Source organism: Falco punctatus (assembly GCF_963210335.1).
Source record: "Falco punctatus genome assembly, chromosome: 3".
Classification (NCBI taxonomy): domain Eukaryota; kingdom Metazoa; phylum Chordata; class Aves; order Falconiformes; family Falconidae; genus Falco; species Falco punctatus.
Window position 1 is genome coordinate 3,943,278 of NC_137582.1, and position 16,742 is coordinate 3,960,019.

General features: G+C 42.7%; 1 protein-coding gene across 3 annotated transcripts in view; it reads right to left on the bottom strand.

Annotated features, from left to right (window-relative positions):
- Positions 1-14,097, bottom strand: part of FAM135B (family with sequence similarity 135 member B) — a 220,797-nt gene extending 206,700 nt beyond the window's left edge. The window contains exons 1-2 of one of the 3 annotated variants that reach the window (XM_080381173.1): positions 11,663-14,097; positions 9,539-9,648 (exon numbers count right to left, since the gene is read on the bottom strand). The gene's annotated coding sequence lies outside the window, so the exon portion shown is untranslated. Of the gene's footprint in view, positions 1-9,538 lie in introns of all 3 variants that reach the window. The other 2 variants (XM_080381174.1, XM_080381172.1) reach the window with 2 other exon arrangements.
- Between the last annotated feature and the right edge of the window lie 2,645 nt (positions 14,098-16,742).

Sequence of the window (16,742 nt, forward strand, 5' to 3'; positions counted from 1 at the left end):
TGATGGCAGATCGGAGGAAAGGTGGCCTTGCCATATGAAATACCAGAACAGACTGGAAACTTGAATGCCAAAGGCAGGAGGCCTGTATCCCTCCTGCAAAAAAGATCACTATACCACACATCTTAGGAAACCTAAAGACAAGTGACAAGGGCATAAAGGCAAATGACAAAGGTATCTGGAGAAGAGGGATAAGACTCAGTATGTCTGTGCTCTGTTCCATATTTTGACGGTAAATAAGATTAGATGCATTTGGCAAAATGAGAGACATCCACAGTGTAAATAGTTCTTCCTCAACTATTTGTTCAGGTTCCCATTTAGACAGTGGAGACTTTGGGAAGTTGGAGCATGATGTTTCTATCCTAAAGTAGACATTTTTTAAAAAGTTGTTTGTGTAGTGCATTAGAAACGTCTGTTTCTCTTCCCTGTCCACAAAAATAAAGCCAGTGGCTATTTTGCATGCAGATCACTAAAGCAAATTAAATTCCACCCATGACCAGGTTCTCATATAAAATGCAAACACTCATGGCCAAGCCTTGTCCTGGTTTTAGCTGGGACAGAGTTAATTTTCTTCCTAGCAGCTGGTACAGTGCTGTGCTTTGGATTTCGGATGAGAACAATGTTGACAACACACTGATGTTTTAGTTGTTGCTCAGTAGCGCTTACCCTAAGTCAAGGACTTTCAGTTTCCCGTGCTCTGCCAGCAAGGAGGTGCACAAGAAGTCAGGAGGGAACAGAGCCAGGACAGATGACCTAAACTAGCCAAAGGGGTATTCCATACTACAAAATGCCATGCTCAGTATATAAACTGGGTGGAGTTGGCCGGCAGCCACCGATCGCTTCTCAGGAACTGGCTGAGCATCAGTCAGCAGGTGGTGAGCGATTATGTTGCACATCACTTGTTGGGTTTTCCCCCTTGAGTTTTATTCCTCTCTTTCTCTCCTTTTCATTACTATTATTATTATTATTATTATCATCGTTTACTTCAATTATTATATTGATCATATCTCAACCCATGAGTTTAACCTTTTTTCTAATTCTCCTTCCTATCCTGCTGCAGGGGGTGGGGGCCAGTGAGCGAGTGGCTGCGTGGTACTTAGTTGCCAGCTGAGGTTAAACCATGACAGGCCTGCATCTTCCCGTACCTGAACTAGCAAGAGCATTTCTTTGTGGAGATCCTTGCATAAAAAGGTGAGGTTGGGGCAGGGGGAGGGGATGAACAGACTTCATTGGAGTTCAAAGAGCTCCCAGATAGTGTAAGTTGTCCCCAAAATCAGGGCAGGGTGGGGGGTGCAGAGGGACATGGCATTCATCCTTGCTCCAGTGGTCTGGCTGCACAAACTAATGTCTCACAAGATGAGCTGGAGCCAATATCCCTCAGATTTTGTATGTGTGCAACCATCAGAGGAAATATGCTCACCCAATGCAAGTCTGTACTCCACAGTGGGAGTCAATGGAGCTACAATGCCTCCAGACAGTTTAACAGCAAAAGTCCGATGAAGGCAGAAAAGAGGATTGCTGATAATGAGACCATCATCCCTATCACATATGCACCATGGCTGAATAACCATCTCCATTTATAAAATGTATTGGAATGGAAACTACTCATAAGCAAGATCCACCCCGCCGCTCAAGCTGCATAGCTAGTGGCATATACTCGTTTTAGATCGTGTGCCTGTCTTAAGACTAAGAAATACTGTACTTTCTAGCCAGAATTGGCTACAGGGATTCTTTTGCCAACCATAACATATAAAAGAACCTATAAAATTACTGTCACACACTAAGGCATATGTCTCACATTTAACTTAATGTTTATCTTGTCAGGAAATCCAGCTAGACCATGCCAACATTTTGTTTCATTCATGCTGTCTTCAAAATCATCTGTTGTTGAGGGAGGAGAAGGAAAGGGAGAGAGAATAAAATGCAAGAGAATTATCCAAATATATATATATATATATATATATATATATATATAAGATTAAAAAAATTCAAGTTGATCTCACAAATGAGAGTCAAAAATGAAAGCATTGTACAAAAGACTCCATCAGTAACAACATTCACCTTTACTCCTCTCCCATGGCTTGAAGTTGTCATCCCCAATTTCATCTGGAAAATAAAAAATTATTCTAAAATTTGCCCTTTGCACATCTACAATAGGAAATGGACTGCCTGACTTCTGATAAGCCCTATTCTACTGGAAGGTTTTATGATTTTTGCTGCTGAGGAAGTCACCTTGACATGTTACAGACCTGGTATCAGCCACTCCTGAAGAACACACTCATGAAAAAAATCAATTGCAATGTAAACAGAAGCAAAAGAGTGAAATGGCAGCTTTCTTTCAGAATTATCTAAAATATCTGCATTTTCCTCACATTAAGAAAAGCATTTCCTTACATAAAACACAGCTTACGCAACTAAATAATTCATCATTATGAATTATTTAGAGAGATGTGGACCCAGTATGTTTACAAGTCCCAAGCTGTTTTACAAAAGAGAAAACATTTATATAATTGGTCGTCAAACTCTTTTTAAAATGTTCTTATTATGAAAGGTTTCTGCTTATCAGTGGCACTGGTCCTGAAAGTAAAGCTTTTATAAACTGAGCCTTTGGTGGGAAGATGGGTAAGAGGGAAGTGACTAAGTAAGGTGATATTTTCTTAGTAAGTGGTGATTATTGCTGCTGAACAGATGATTCTTCCAAAAGCCATTCTTTAAGCCTTGAGTTATCTCACGTATGGTAAAAGGTTTCCAAACCAGACATAATTAAATCACTGACCCGAGGCATTATCTCCCAGAAGAGTCATCTGCCATGTGTAGAAGCAGGGCAAGCCAGACCCATTTCACTAGAAACGTAGGCACTATCCTCGCAACAACACGTATTCCATAAGTCCCTGGAGGAAGCCATTTATGTCTAGGAATAAACTTGCCCTTGACAACCCAAGGATGCTTTTGATAAGTTCATCTTCACCTCTGTCATGCTCTGCATGCCACTCTCAGAGTCTCTGACAGCTTCCTCTGGGTATCTCCATGGTCAGAAGTCCTCATGGAAATGCTCTGTGCATGTGCTGTCAGATCGCCTCTCTCTCTCAAAACCATCTCTCTCTGAAAGCTCCTGCTGACCCTAGTTCTGACAATTCAAAAGCTTTTACAGGCCACCCACTTTTCATTATGGATGGGTAAAAAGCTGGACTGGACAAAACCCTGAGAAAACTGGTCTGACCCCATAGGTGACTCTGACTTGAGCAGGTGATTGCACTTGAGGTCCCTTCCAATGGGAATTATCCTACAAACCTATCCTATGAACAAAAATGGCTTTTTTCCTATTTACTTCATCAACCAGTAGGTAGAATAGTAGTCCCAGAAAGAAGTCAAGACTGGCTAAGAAGGGCAGGCAAGCAAGCCTGTTATTCCTGCTGCTCCCTTTCTCCAGAGTAACCTCAGCCCAGAGAAGTCCGCACAAGAGGTGGCTATTGTGAGAGAAGTAACCTCTGTGCTTTGCCTGGCCTGTCTACAGCTGATTCCCATGACTCCAAAGAGTGTCAGATGAGACACAAGAGAGACTGGTGCCTCAGATTTACTGGTTGTAATACAGCACAGAAGGAAATCAGGCAGAAGACAATTTCAGGTGCATTGAGGAAAGCGCTTACCTCTAGGCTGAATCTTTTAAAACCGGTTCTGTTAGCTATAGTTCTTCAGACAGTATACTGACATCTTCTGTTCTGAGGGAAGCACCTGTGCTTGTATGATAAACGGAGACCTGACTTTGGGAGGAGAAGCAGAGCAGGAGTGCTCACGCAGCCAGCTGTATTCCTTCTGCCTGCAGGTGTGGTGACCAAACTAGCTACAGTCATATCCTTTCCTGCGCCTATCCCAGCCACGGTTGTCTCTGTATTTAAAGCAGTGAAGGATTCCCACCCCAGCCAGGGTTTTGTTACACACAATGCAGGGATTTTAAATCACAGCATTCAGCCCTTGCTTCTTGTCTTGACTCTTGCAGCACTATATTGTTTTTGTGTCCTTTATCTGGAGACAATGTCTTATCACTTGTGCCCAACACAGTCAGTTAACTCTTTTCGTCGAGCACCTTTCTTCATCTACAGTGAGTTCCTCCTGTTTGATCTGCCATCTGACAACGCAGCAGATACTCCAGGTTACACTGCTGATTCTGGCATTAGATGTGTCCTATTTTAATCTAGCTAATCTATTTCAGGGTGCCTCATCACCACTACATCTGGGCCACACTTAGCTTATTGTCATGGAGACTTCAAAGTTCATAGCAGAAAAAAAAACATGTGCATGCTGAATCATGAATCACAAAACAAAATTTCACCCTTGTAAAGCCCAAGTTGAGAGGCTGGGTATGCCCTGGGAGGCTGTAAAGAAAAATGAATAAACCCCTTTGAGCACAAACAACTCTTGTGCAGCAATAACTCCAAGGCTCATAATTCAGCAGGGATCTTGACATCTACTGTTTATCCTCAAGCAGGAGCATGGAGCAGCAGAACAGAGTAGCCATGTCTGTCATCCCTGTCCCTGCCGCAGGTCACTCCCACCTCTTCGGGTGCTACCACGGTCACATAGTGCCACCCTAGGACAAACTGGCTTTCCAAGTCATCCTACATAGTCTGTTTCACCCTGTATAGTGTGTTTATGGCTCTGGACAATGATTAACTTGCCAAGGATACTAATTAACTTGCTATGAGGGGCCTTGCACGTCTGAGGGAGAGTTTGGTGATCACACACACACGGGTAACCACAGAACACCGCTCATCTAGCAGGTGCTGAAAACAAAGGAAAGCCGTTGTCCCCACCAGAGCCACTGTGCGTTCAGCGTGTGCTGCTGTCGGCAAGAGGGTTATGCTGTTGTGTATTTTTAGTTCAACTAGCAGCAACTATTTCTGCATTCCAATTTCTGATGCCGAGTTATCCCACCTTCTGGTTCTCGATTAAGGTATTATTATTAGCTACACTAAACCGATGAGCTACTCAGCGTGGCAAGTTTAATAAAGCAGTAATGTCACCCACTACCGACGCAAGTCACCTAAAGAAAACAAGGCCTAATTTACAGTGCTACTAAAAATTAGCAGGAGTCTGCTGATCATTCCTCACTAGGGGTTTTTTTTGCCTTTTTTTAAAAAAAACCCACCACAATCTTTCTTCCCTTTGCAGACAAAAGAATTGATGCAATCCAAAATCTGTTCCTCCCTTTCCCACCATAAAAGACAGAACAGATCTAAGGGCTTTTCAAACAACCTTCTAGAACTCTGTTTTGAGCCAACCTGCAGTTGTTGACTTCTTGCACAAAAGAGTAGCCTTGCTGAAATAATCTCTACGCTGTCCTCTTCTGCCTCTCAGTGCCCCTGACTTTGCTGCTCAGTTCCCCACACAAAGACAAGGAACGTTCTGGCGGTTGTGACATCCCAGGCTAAAACAGCAGCATGACTTTGATCCATCTATGGCAGCCAACAAAAGCTTTTTGACCGACGGGGTTCAGGCTTCCACGCCTTTCTCAAACAACAATCTCTTCACAGCCTTGTGCATTATCTTTTGCTCTGAAAAGACTTTTGTGCATGGGGATGAACCCTGCTGTTTCTGAGGTCAGTGGCAAGCATCCTATAGCCGCCAGGGGTGAAAAGGCTGGGTCACTGTAAAGCAAAGCACTCTAGAACACAATACAATGCAACTTTATTTTCTCTAACATCTACCCTAGCAAACTGTATCCTCACACAGTTCAGCTTAAACCCAGCTGCAAAGGGAGAGGGAAACAGAGACAAAACAATGAGGAGACATGGACAGAAAAGAGAAGTTTTCAGCTGAGATTTTGAACCAAGACAAGCAGGCAAAGAAAATAAATAGGTCTGTGCTGCTGCGTGATGTAGAATAGATTTATGCAGTGCAGTGTACTCTTTAAGCACCTGTAAGGAGACTCAATCGCAGCAGTAGATGCTGCTCAGCTGTAATGAAATCCATCTGCCTTGTCCCATAGAGATCCTTATGTTTAAGATGTGGGATAGTTGGGTCCTAATAGCACAGAAGAGCTGTGCAGATGTAAGCCAGTGCCTGCTGAACTCAGGTACTCGATCACACAGAGGGTGAGCAGTTGCTACAGGTATTGGCAGCGAGTAAGCCTGCATCATAGGCTCAAAACCTGTAGCGCAGAGTCTGAGTCCTCTGCAGAAGCCAAAATACCAGTAAACCCCCAAATTTTGCTAGGCCACAAAAATCCAGAAGAGTGGTATGCAAAGGGGCATGATCTCCCATAGTTATATGTTGCCCCATGCCTCCCCATCACCTCTAAAACAAGTGAGAGACATTTTTATGCAAACACAATATCGGCAGTTGTTTCATGCAGATGTCCCCAAAGACATTACCACTCACAAGCCAAGGGCCTATTTAGCTAGACCATGAGGTTACACCATCTACAAGCATCATCTGCCCACAAGTCACAGCCACCAAAAAAAACCCAGAGGCTATGAGTGGAAAGGAGAAGGAGATAATATAATAGGGATGGAAACTTTCATACTGAAACACCCCACTTGTAGAGGACTCAGAGGGAAATAGTGGTCCTTTTGCTTGTTCTTTATGAAATCATTCTCAGAAAATAGGATTACTTTTCCTACTGCCACAGTGGTTTTGGCAGCATGGGCTGACAAACTGACAGAGATACAATGTTTCACACAAGCCACATCCTCCAAGTAATGCTCATGTTCTTTTGGGCCATAAAAAGGTAACTGAACAGGGTTTTCTAGCCTCAGAAATAAGTGCAATGTTGGCAGCATGTGAGGAACCAAAATTACACATTAGAAGATGCTGGCAGATTCCTTCCCAGTCATGCAGATCCGGATAGTAATACTACAGTAGAGATTTGTTTGCTGGACAAAGAGCTTGCTGCTCCCCAGGCTGCTAAATGGTGGCATTGGGGTCCTAATAACACAAGTAGTCCCTCTACCAAGCCCAGTTACTTTAAGAAAGTCCCACTTGTCATTGCGCTGCATGCTGTGAATCCTTAAAAGTCGTGCTGTTACCAGGAGGTCAGAATTTGAAATTTCCATGCAAGAGAGAGTGACACCAACGTATTGTAGCAGCACTGCTATGCATTATCAATAGGGGTCTGTTGTATAATGACTAATAACTGCAATTCCACCTTTAAAGCCCAATAGGATGCATAAGGTCTGACCTATCCATGACACCACCACATAGCTAAGAACAAATGTCACAGATCAGAAAGTACAGAAGCAAGAATTTGGTGAGAATATATACCAGCAGATGGTCAAACTACTGTTTAGGCTGTCTTATACCTATGATACTAAGGATAAGAAAACACATATCAAGAATGTGTCAGGATATTGCATTTACCTACAGTGCCTCACATGTAGTAAGAGCAGTAAACTTTGTGGATCCTTCTATGTCCATAGAAGATGAACTTAGATTTCTCTGTGGATGTCAGCAAAACCAGAATCACTCTTTACCTGACACAGCCATAAAAATGGCTTACTTCTGTACTGAAATGTAGCCACATCTGGGCTGTGGGTGCTCCAGACACAAACAAACCACAACCAGGCAAGTCTGAGCCCAATAGAGAAGCAGAAAAAGCCATGGTATATGTGGCAGATTTGTAGGAGAACCAGAGAGAACACCCACTCCCCTCCAAGGGATTTTCTTTTGACCTGGGACAACACATGGATGTCAGCAGCATCTGAATGTAGAAAAGAAAGAAATTTTCCCTTTTACACTTTGGATGTTCCGTCTGCTGCAGTGAAACGAGGAAGTAAAACTGCTGAATAACAGAGTCCTTAATATTGCAGGCACTAATAACAGGATTTGAGAAAGAATAAAATCATATCTTCTTGGATTTGGAAGATTTGGAGAAGCCAACTTCTGACTCACTCACCTGACAAGTTGAGATCAGGCATTTCATGGTGTTGACCTTCTGAAGAAGGACTCTGATCAGCTCAGCAGCCACAACCGCTCCAGGTAGGTACAGCCCATTACCTCCTGAAGCAGTGTTAGCAAAGGTCATGCCACATCACAGGCCCTGGGTGCTTTGCAGCATGTCAGGCGTTGCCAGCATGCAAGGAAGGGAACTGGTTAAAGGGAAGATCAGAAGAAATACTCACAAAGTGAGACACCTGCACTACTCATGCTTAGACACACTTTTCTCAATGCTGTGCTGCAGGAAAGCACAGACACGCAGTCTATCTCACCACCTGGGGGGCAGAGGAGGGGGGAACATTTTAATCCTTGCAAGAAAGCATCCCCCAGGGGATGCTGAGCAAAGAGGTCAAGAGCTTTCACTACCTGAGCCAATAGATTAGAAAGGAATTATAACCTTTTCAAGTGCTGGTGAGGGTATCTGCTAGGTGCACACAAAGATCCATATTACATGAGCATGGGTATGATTTAGACTTGAGGAGAACTTGCCAAGACCAGAATAACCTCTTAAAAAAAAGAATATCGGCAAAAAAAATATTATTTCCTTATCAGGTATGGATGGGCCACAATTGCTGCTAATTTCAAAGGGGCCGAGCAGATAGGGAATGTTCGGTCTCTCATGTAAAGATCTCACCCTCTCCCTACTCACTGAGAAAACTTATTTTCCACAGTTACATGTCTGTCTTATTAAGCACCAAATCTAGACAATCACCATACAGTGTAAAGGAAAAAAATTACAATATTGCAACAGGGAAAATCACAGTGTGATTATTGAATGGAGTAATAAATGGCAGTTTACACATAGCCTCAAAATAAAATGAATAGCATTGTTAAACTAAATGCAAGGTACAACATTCATTATCAAATCAACTCTTGCCTCAGGTTACTACAGAATAGGATCTGGAAAACGGCAGCTTCCTTATTTAAAAAAAAAAAAAAAAAGCCCTGACTGCAGCATTTCAGAAATCTCTGTCTCAACCTGTTGGCAAACGCTGACTTTTGAACAGCAACTATTGTATAAGTGTTCTTTTGTTCCGAGCTCCAAGAGACACAGTGGGTGACTAATGAAAATAAGGATTGAGATTTTAAGAGATGCTCAGTAATATCATTAGATACAAAAATAGATTTTTTCCTTAGAACGGTGCTAGTGAACAACACTAAGTGGACATCAACAGACCAGCTCTTGACAGCCATGCACAAAAGAGGGGAAAGACTGTGTTCCCTTCCATTACTAAACAAATAAAATATAATAGAACAAGTTGTAAGGCAAAATGAAAAAAAATCTTTCTTTAGCTTTCCAGTTTAAGCAAGGGAAAGAGGGGCAGGGTTGGGGCACCGAACATCAGAACTCGGTTATCAGAGGTGGGGAACATCCCTGCCGTTTACACTGATATCAGACTCAGTGCCTGCCATAAACAGCCCTTCCCAGAGGGTTTTTATGGCAAACCAGTGCTCATGAAAACATCAACCTCGCCTGCCTTTCCCAGAGTCATTTCTAAGAGGAGTTTTGCAGCCCCGTAGTAATCAAAAGTCCATGTATGAGGTCTGGCTTCCCCATAAACATCTGCCCACCACTAGCAGCAAAGTAAGCCTATGTAAGAATACTCACAAGGTGTTAATGTGTAATCCCCGAAGCCCTTTGACCTTCAGTCATTTGTTTGCACTGCTTGGTTGCTCCACGTCTTACTGAGGTGCCCCCTGATTATGTGCTTTACATCTCTGCAACATGTATAAACAGCATTGTGATTCTGTTACAGCTATCTCAGCACCATGATTAGGTTTGTGCTTTTTTTACAGGCACTTTATTCCCTCTCGGTTATTTCAAAAGAGAAGTTGCAAGATTGAAATATTCTCTAGATTTGAAACAGACACCAAACCTTACACAGAAATACACTGTGTAATGCAGCCAGGCTAGTGTAGTGTCCTGAGGACTGTAGCCCTACAGTGCCTAGATTTAATTAATGTAAGTATCCAAAATCATCCTCTTCAGTTAAACTTGGTGTCTGCGAGCACTGTTATTAACATGGATCAAACAGCCCCTTGTAGAGAAGACCTGTTGTCATGGTAAGGTCAGGTTCCTAAAGAAATTATTTTGCAAATCAAAGCACTGATTCCAAATACTTGTATTTTCTTTTTCTATCCGTCATCCTATCGAGTTCCCTTGGGATGTAACATAATTCCCAGGTAATTTTTACAGCACTTCTGCATAAGGACTGGGAATGAGGTCCTGCCTACCCAAATCCCTTATCCCAGTAGCTTGCAGAAGGATGACGTTTAATGAGAGAAAAGATGGGCCTAATTCTGCCTTCTGTTCTATACTTATAATCTCAAATTATCTTCTAGCTCCTGCTGGTTTTAGAAGGGTCTGCAGAGTAGTAGCAAAACACAGGATTGGGACCAAAAAGCCCTGTGATATTCAAATCAGGTTTAACATGAAAGACAAGTGTCTCTTAGTCTTTACTATATTGTTCATATATGGCACTGGGTCATACTCAGACTGTCCCCACAGTATAATTTGGAAGCAGAATTATAACTGTATTATATCATGGGATGGGCTCAAAAGCCTTCTATTAAAATGCTTACCATCATTAAAGCCAGCGGCATTTCCAGCCACATAGACAAGGGTGATTTGGGGAGGACAGGGGAAGATCAGGACACCAGACAGTGAGAACAGGGCTTTACAGAAGGAGATAGAGACGGCAGCAGCAGCAGCTCTCTTTCTCCTTGCTGCTGACAAAATAAATAAATAATTAAATAAATAGATAAATAGATCTAAATAGTTACGTGGAAGTGGAAAGAGCTCTCTGCAGTCATTACATAGCAAACACCACTTAGCTTAAACTTACTTCTTATCCTCTCTCCCTTCATGCTCTTCAGACATGTATGTACTCATCCAGATATATTTGCCTGCACAAGGACACTCCACAGCTTTAGATCTCTTCTGTTTTTAACATGACAAGGACTGTCCCCATATGCCTTTGCATTAGAGCTATTCTTCCTACCTTTTTAAATGGACTCAGTACATGCTTTCTTATACAGAGGTGAAGTGAGCATCTCTTATTGCCTGGCCATCATACCTACTACATCTTTAAAAAGAATTTTTTTTTTTCTTCTTAGAAGGTGTAAAGGTTTAAGAGCAGTATTTTTACAAATATATATTCACAGCTATGATTGTATTATTATTGCAATGATTTAGTCTGGCTTTAAAGCACTTAAGGTAAATGTGCTAGTTGTGGACTACAGTGCTACAGTCAGGTTTCTAGTTTTGGCTATTCATACACCTCTCTGGTTTACAGCTCTCTGCTGAATATGATGAGAGAGATTTATTTGTGGAGTGGGCAGAGACAGAAGTGCGTTGTCGCATGGTATTTTTTTTTTTTAAGGGTTATTAATTACCGTGTCAACCTTTGCTCTGCTGCTGCTGTCCACTTTTATTTTGGAAGCACAGCTGTTCAACACTGATCACATTGGGTTCCCCAATCACCCCATTTTATACCGACCTTTTAAAATATTATTTACTGTTCCTTATGTATCTGAGTGGAGGAGAGGGAGAGGGACAGTATGGCAGAGAAGGGAAACATGAATCGGAAAACATGCTTGCCTTGAATTGTCATCACACTGCCGTTGGAAGGAGAGAGCTGGAAAACTAGCAACAAACACTCGCACGCAAACACACGCCAGGCACACACCACATCGATCACGGGGAGTTTGTGAGCAGCCCCACAGCTCTTACCTGGGTTGTCTGGGATCCCTCTGCAGTGCACCTCCCTCAGCTCCCTCTCGCCTATTTCCCCCCTCCGGGGAGCAGCGGGGCCGGTGCCAGTGCTGTGGCTGGGTGACGGTGCAGGTAGGGGACAGCAGACAGCTGGCTGCAGCCTCGGCTGCCGGGCTCTGGCTCCTGCCAGGGCTGCTGCTGCTGCTGCTGCTGCTCCTGATGATGCCGAGGAGGAGGAGAGCCGAGTGAGGAGGAGGAGGATGCTGGCGGTGATGCTGTTGCTATGGTTACCCAACTCAGTGGCGGCGGCAGGCAGTACCGCTCAGCAGCGCAACAGCTGCCCCAGCACCCAGATCTCAGCACCCATCACGGCCCAACCGCCCTCCATGTACCAGCACGGGGATTTCACCCCAGAGCTCTTCCAGGGGGACAGTGGCAGTGGGGAGGATGGAGGTCACTCCTTGGCGCAGCGCTGGGCTCTGGGAAAACAGATGGAGCGACGCATCTGAAATGTTTGCATTCTGCACTTCGGGGTAAGGAGCTCGCTGCCCTGCAAAGATCAAACACCAGCTTCTAGGAGGCCAGAGCTCCACATTTCAGGGATGCCTTGCATTTTTATAAGGGAATGAATGAAACAGTAAAACTGAGGAGGGTAATAATCTTCAAAGCTCCTGTTTTGATGCAATTTGAAACTTTTTTAAACTGAAGGTCAAGACTCTTTTCTTTAACACAGGACTGAAAAGTAGGATTTTACTGTCTTCTTGTGTAAAGGTGTTTTTTGCCCAGAGAAACCACCTTATAAGTGAGTTTCTTATGAGAGAACTGCCTCTTACCATAAAACAATGAGAAAAAACCTTTCAGAAAGGAACCCTCTTACACAGAACAGGACACTAATAATTTCATGCCTAATGACATGAAGCAAACAAGGTGAACTTTGCCATTCTCTAGTGATCTGAAAATAAGAAAGGAAAAAGACCTCAGCTGGATGGACTGCTACATGGTCAAAATGCAGAGTCCTAACTGAGCGAGACATGTGAAATCAAGGCATTCGGTTGCCATTTATCTATCAAATACACATGTCATGAGGCTCTCATTTTGCACTGGAACATCACAAGACACAGCAAGGTCACAACAATCAAATGTCACTTCCATCCAAAAATGCCAGTGCAAAGCTGCGTAACGCTCATAAGCCATGACAGTTCTTTCAAAAGCTGGTACTGCTTGCAGGACATTGTGAAACCCTGTCTAAAACCTACTGAAAAAGAAAAATAGCTGGTGGAAACTTTCTAAAGGCATTTGCTTCCTACTGCCAGAGCTCTGCTTGCAGCCTGGATGCTGCAGATGATACCAATCTATAAGCTTAAGGCAGCAAGAAGATGCACCGGGTGGTGTTCTCCATAAAAGTATCAGACCTGGAGAAATAGCTGGAGGAGATTGCTGGTGGCACCTCTTCTCAAGGTGTTCTAGAAGACAGTGTCTCCACACCATGTTCATTTGCAGAGTTATCATGTGGCTCATATAAAGGCATTTTCTAGATATGTCATTACTATGGGAGAGCCTGGAACCACCCAACTGAGAAGCAAAATGTGCCAGCCAGCATACATTGTCGGACTTCCTTGGAATAGCTTCCCGTTTCCCATCCCCCACATATCTTACAGAGCTAGTCATCATATAAAGTGTTCTGCCTATAGCTTGTTTAATTAATATCCTTTTAGGCAGCAATTCTGATGTCCACTCATAGACTAAATGGAACCATTGACTCAAAAGGCCCTTCTATCACTCAAAAAAGAAATAAGAAACATGTCATCTATTTTAATCCTTGAAAATGTCATGCATGTAAAATTAGACAGTACTCTGAACCCTTTCTCAAGAGCTAAAAAAATTATATTTGGTGCATGTATGGCCTAGGGGATTCCCTGCTGTAATTTTGGGTGCAGGGGGAGAAGATCTCATTGCACTAATTATTCTGAACAAATCTAAATCACCTACTCCATAACTAACTAGCTGACAGTGAATGTGGTTATTCTGAATAGATCACTGAAACCACAAACAGATCTTATTTCTGCTAAATCAGGGAGCATACTGCAAAATGTATTTGCTGAAGTACATGTAATCGGCTTGCAAGATTCTATTTTCCAGCTTTGCTTATTAGGGCTATTTTTTGAGAGCTGCATCTCTAATTTCAAGAACACACATAAGAAAAGCAGAAGATATTTGATCCCTTTGGCTTCAGGTGCTTTGGCTCTGCGTGGCTGTTTTACATCACTAAAGGTCTGCCCACTTGCATTCTCTTGTGTGTGCTAGTCTACAGCACTGAGGAAAAATCCACGCCTAAGGACACGCAGAGCCCACTAAATCCAAAGGCTCTTACACCTCGCTGTCTGGACCCTGCAGAGTGCACATATTCAGGTGTGCCAAGGGAGTACAAAGTGGATATAAAGCTGTAACAAAACCACCAAAAAAAAAACAAACCAACAACTAAACAAAAAAAACGGTGAAAAAATTTCATTTGACCTCAGTCATACAAGGAGGTCCTTCAGGGTGGGATCAATGACTTGTACCAGTTCACTAGGGAAAGAAGTCATGTTACAACATGTAAAACTTTGTTTTCGTAAGTAGATATGATTCTATAAAGAAAGGACATGTCACAGGCATATTTGACAGAGCCTGGAGTAAAGGCTGTGTGTTCAGTCATAGCTTTCATTTTTAAAGGTAGAACCTATGTTATATCTTCCAGCCCTGCTTAGGAATTACGGACTGTTTAGGACATCTCAGATGGTACTAGACACCTGTGTTTATGCACCTTAGTCATGTCTACATTTTTTTCTTGCTTTAAATACTAAACAGAGGTAAATCAACTTAGCCTAACACAGACTTCTAAAACAAATCAGTTAAATTTTCCCTTGTGTCTCCTTTTCTCTCCCCTGTTGTTAAGAAGGCACCAAGGCTGACTAACTTAGCTGTACTTTTCTCTAACACCCTGAGGTAAAGGCAAATCCCATCCCTCACTCTTGTTTGGAAGAGCTATCCCACCAAATCAGACGTCTGAGCTCTGATGCCTGTCAACAAAGATTAAAACCAAAAAGTACCTTCTGGAAATGCCTTCTCAACTGCCACCTTAGCCTCACAGAAGCCTGAGGTTTCAGCAATGAAGAAACTTGTGTGCCTGTTGAGTTGCTGAATGTTCCCAGACTGGCTGAAACCTCAACAGCACAGACATCCTTGGACACTCTTGGTGTTCCAGAGCCCAGCACAGGCAACAAACGTCATATTTGAGATTCTTTGTGTAGAGCCTTTGCTTTTTTAAATAATAACCTGGAGCAGATATTCCCATTAGGTAGCAGGACACCTAATAGATGTTCAGTGGAGCAGTCCATCCTGCAGGGCCCACAGTGGGCTGGGAATCATTCTGCAGGCTGTAGACTCCTTTTCAGTCTGCTATTCTACACTACTTGAGCTTTAATGTAATAGTCGGTCTATCAGTTCTGCTAAGAGCAGAAATAATAATAATCAAAAAAACCAACAACAACAACCAAACAAAAACCCCCACAAAACTGCAAACTCCCCCAAGTACCTGAATGTTGGCACATAAAACCTTACACGATAAGGCACAAGTGTGTGAATTAAACACACATATAAGACAAGGAAGTGAGTGTGTCTCATGTGGCAGGGAAAGACCACAACACTAAGCTTCCACCTACAGCACCCGACGCGTGGTTGCAGGCAAAGACCACATCCTGGCTACAACAGCTTTCTTCAAGCTCTGGGACACAGCCTGCAGCATGAAAACCCTGTGACAGAACACTGTGGATGTGTGACATGTCAACAGCGTGACTGGGGAGCAGAAGGTAGGGCCAAACACGTGCTTGCAGGCTAGCAGCAGAAGGCTTGACAGCTTTGTCATTAACGAACAGAGGAAGTTACGCATCTCTTCTGATTCACTGAGAAGCTGAATTTACCTCTGGTTGTGATGCAGTTTCCAGGGATTGTTTCTTTCTACTCCACCTTTATAATTTCAGGAAAAGGGAAGGTTAAAAGGGAAAGTGTCTGGCCCACAAGAACAGGCAGCACTTTCCATCATAGGGCTTTGATTTCTTCTGGATCATCTATACCCTCTAGGAGCATTCAGATGGCCAAGACCTTTTTAGGAAGCATTGCATCATATTGCTATAGCAGGATTTGAAACACCCTCTGATGGGAATAACACAGTCTCCCATAATCCAGTTTCACACTGCAATAAAGTAGCTGTTAAGCAAAGGAAGAAGGAGAAAAACAGGGGAGGGGCTCAGAGGATGTCCTTTCATGCAGCTATTTAATAAAATATGTCCAGAATAGTTAACTGAAATACATTTGTATTTATTTTGATGTAGCTGGTGACAGTCAGAGCTCCATCATTCATGCCACATCATTGGAAGCGTTCAAAGTCAGGTTGGACAAGACTTTGGGCAACTCGATCTAGTGAAAGATGTCCCTATCCATGGCAGGGAGATTGAACTAGATCATCTGTTAAGGTCATAGATTCATAGAATCATTTAGGTTGGAAAAGACCTTTAAGATCTCTTCCAACCCAAACCATTCTATGACTCTAATAAATATAACAGATTCTTGGGGACTATCACAATGCAGCATTTTTAAAATCATGCAGCATTTAAAATCATGCAACATTTTCAAGTATCATACAGGAGAACTAAAGGTAAAGACTACAGCACTAGAAAAATAATAATCCCTTGCAGTATAATATATAATTTATCATTTTACTCAGTATTTCTTCCACACAAAACCCCCATAGTATAATATATACAAGGATCACAAAGACTTGGCTTGCTTTAATAGTTGTATCCAAGAAAAATTTCAAGGGCATAAGCTTATACTTTTCCTTACAAGTCCTTACAGTTATCCCATCATCAAGCCACAAATTCCTCATTCAACTGCTATTTATCTTATATTTTGTTTCATTCTGCCATTTAACTTGTAGTCCAGCATCTTACTTGTTACAGACAACCTGCCAAGTAAACAGCCTTGCTTTAAGTAAGAAAAAGCTACCTTTACCCACCAGTGGTTCCCTTGTCTGAAAGGCAGTTGGAAATCTCAGGATACA